Genomic DNA, 3,173 nt, shown 5'->3' with positions numbered 1-3,173 from the left:
TATGCTCGGTGAAAAACATCCTACAGCTCAGCGCTCCTGCTCTGCAACTCCCAGGTGTTCAGACTTTTCAGGCCCTTGCCCATAAAGCAGTTGACAGCAGGGGGAGCTCGTTTGCAAAAATCTGAAGTTCTTTTAAAAACCTTTTAGAGCAGCAGAGCGAATCGCTAGCATCCAATTTGAAACAGTATAAACCATTGTCTGCAAGTAACAAGAGTCCGTTTGAATGAAGAGTTTTATTTAGGCGGGAAAGGACAGCAAAGTAGAGCATTTGTGAAATACAGTTTAATAAAATCTTTGTTTTTAGCGCATGCTTCGTCTCTTGTAAATGCATTTGTCTGATGCCTTCCACTAATGTTTACTGAGAACTGACTGGATATAGGATAACGACGTACAGTACCGGTCCGTGGGCGCGTTAAGAGTAGGGGATCTGAAAACCAAGTGGAAGAATTAGTCACCATATTGATCTCACTCCAAAGTAAAGAACTGACTGTTGCAGCGGACGTTGAGCAAACAGCAAAGACAGCCGGCATTCTCAGCACACGTTCAGAAAGATGATTTTGTAACAACCGAATGTTAATATATAACGATATCTGAGCGATCAACGCCATCCCTTTGGAAGGAAACCCTCCGCGCCTCCACACCCCGCGAAGTGCGGTCGCGAACCTAGTAACAAAGCGCGGTCTTTTCTGGCCCTGCGACCTTCGCGCCGCCACCCTCCTCGCAAACGGCCAGAGTCCAGGAGCTGCACAACGTCCAGGGCTCCGAAGAGACTCTACCCTGAGCCCCTAGTGCGGAAGTGTCCCCGTCGCCGCTGCACATTCGCTTCTCGCTGCATTTTTTAAATTTGCGCTTAAGCCAGAAGGTATCGGAACATCTCGCATTTTCCGAGACCTCCTCTTTCCATTTTCCAGCTAACCTGTTTTCACTAACGATCATGCAATGAGCATTTTTTGAACACCCCAAGTCGCGAGTCATTGGACAGAGCTCTGGCCGTGTCCGGACCTCACGTGGTTTAAAGTCACCCTCTGGAGCCACCCAGAGCGTGTGCCCCGATGCACCCCGTAAAACTTTCGTTTTATTTATTATTTTTTTTAAAAGCAAAAAAGACCCAGCTTCGGCCTACAAGTCCTGGATGGCCAAAGCTGGTCCTTAAGAGAGGCAGCGAGCGTTCCAGAGACCCGCCGGACTCCGGTTTTTCACAATCTCGAAGCTCAAGCGACTCTGGGATCTCGGCGACCGCCGCCCCGCTGTCCCCTCCCGCCACTGGGCGGGGCCCGGCGCCCGCGGAGGGGGAGGGGCCGCCCCGTTGAGCAATCCGCCTATGCAAATGAGCGAGGTTGCACCGGCCAATCGGAAGCCGGATATGCCGTGACGCGCGCGCCCAGCACCCGTAGTATTTATAGATCGTATTTAAAGAGCCCTTGGGAGTCTCCCGGGCCCGGCTGGGCGGCGGCAGCCGGCTGCGCCTAGCGCGGGGCGCGCGCCGGAGGTGGCGGAGCGGTCGCCGCTGCTCCCGGCTCTGTGGGGGTGTTGGGCGTGGGAGAGCACCCGTGCATGTTCCATGGTGGCTTTACCCACTTCCTACCTCGGTTTCTGGAGAGAGGGAGAAAATACTGCTGCTTTGGCAACACTTTTGCTTGAAATAAAGCGAGGGATTTGAAATCTCGAAACAGCCGGGGGCGGAAGGTTTGAACCGACCCCACCCCCGCCCCTCTCCCTTTGAGCGACGGGCCGACGCCGTTTCCTGGTGCGGGCTGTGTGTAGCGGCTGCCTTCCTGGGAGGAGGGGAGAACAATGCCTCCTAGAAAGCCAAAAGTCGTGGAATTTGGGGGCGGGGTTAGTGAGCCACTTAAAACGTGTTCGCGGAAACTAAGTCGACGATAGCCGCGGTGATTCTCTTAGGGTTCAGTCCGCTGGCCTCCAGATTTAGCAGCCACCAGCGAACTGCATGCGTACTGCGGCGAGAAAGCAGGAAACGCATTATGTCAGAAGGGAGAAAGAGACCCAAATTGCGGAGGTTGCATCTGCCGCGCCGGCTGGCTTCCTCGCCTGCGCCATCGCCCCCCGTGCTCTGGCCGGGGGCCTCCCGGAGAGGCGCCGCGGGATTTCAGGCGAAGGGCACCGTGGGCGTCGCCTCGGGGAACTGTTCACCCGGGTGCAAGGAGCCCGGTGTCGCCAGACGTCGCGCTCCTCATCGATCCTGAAAATCACAACTCCTTAAACTGTGCCCCTGCCTCACAGATGTGCAGATTTCCAGGAGTGCTCAGCTGCTGCCCTTAGTGTAGCAGGAGCTCCTGTCAAACCCAGAAGAAACAGGTGGCAAATGGGGAAGATCCCAGCAGAACTCCTTGTCAGGAATCTCATTTGTGGGTATTGAGGAACAGGATCGCCTTGTTCCCTAACGGGCACCTGAATCCTGAGCTCTTGTCACTGCTCTTCAGAACCCTTAAGGACAAATGCAGGAGTTGGGACACTAGCCACACCTGCTTTGCTGCTCCCTTACTCCTAGGTTGGAGGCAGTAGGAGGTAACTTTAGAAATCAGGTCTAGGGTTGTGGCCCACTCCACCCCCTAAAGGTGTGTGCATACGCACACACACACACACACACACACACACACACACACAGCAGTAATAGCTAATGATTGTTGACTATCGTGTGCCATGCAATGTGCCGAGTGCTTTGCCAAACATGATCTCAATTCTCACAATAGCTGGGTGATATGAGTACTCTTGTGCCCATTTTACAGATAAGGAAGCAGATTCTAAGAATCGGTGTGTCCACAGCTGGGAGAATGTGAAACCAGGCAGTCTGATCTCAGAGGCTCTTAACTGCTCTCAGTGCATTATCTTTGTGGAGGAGGACTTTGGTCTAGGGACCTTCCAGGCTGATGTCATATTAGACCAAGAAGGCAAAGACCTTCTTTCCTCCTTATTGTCCTGTAAACTGCAATGAGCCTAGTCCTGGTTAACAGCTGTCAGCCTGTTTTCAGGGTCTTCCTGTAACAGAGACTGCTCAGGGAAAACCAAAAGGCTTAAGCTAATAGCCTCATTGCCTTGTGTTTACAACAGTATCATAGAGCTATCTAATAGTTAAACTTTATACAGCGCTTCCCTCCTAGCTCAAGCCATTGAGTAACAGCAGATCTTTCATTAAACATAAAGAGAACTAAAAA

At 52.8% G+C, this 3,173-nt stretch overlaps 1 long non-coding RNA gene across 1 annotated transcript; it reads right to left on the bottom strand.

The window, feature by feature from the left end:
- Window positions 1-214: 214 nt before the first annotated feature.
- Window positions 215-1,240, bottom strand: LOC102030405. The gene is made up of 2 exons (XR_260089.1): window positions 664-1,240; window positions 215-427 (listed from the first exon to the last, which is right to left on the bottom strand). It is a non-coding gene; the product is annotated as an uncharacterized LOC102030405 (long non-coding RNA).
- Between the last annotated feature and the right edge of the window lie 1,933 nt (window positions 1,241-3,173).

The sequence above is a fragment of the Chinchilla lanigera genome, unplaced genomic scaffold (assembly GCF_000276665.1).
Source record: "Chinchilla lanigera isolate Chin_1 unplaced genomic scaffold, ChiLan1.0 scaffold00012, whole genome shotgun sequence".
Taxonomy (NCBI): Eukaryota; Metazoa; Chordata; class Mammalia; order Rodentia; family Chinchillidae; genus Chinchilla; species Chinchilla lanigera.
The sequence above is the reverse complement of the archived record's forward strand: the minus strand, read 5'-3'. Positions and strand labels throughout refer to the sequence as shown.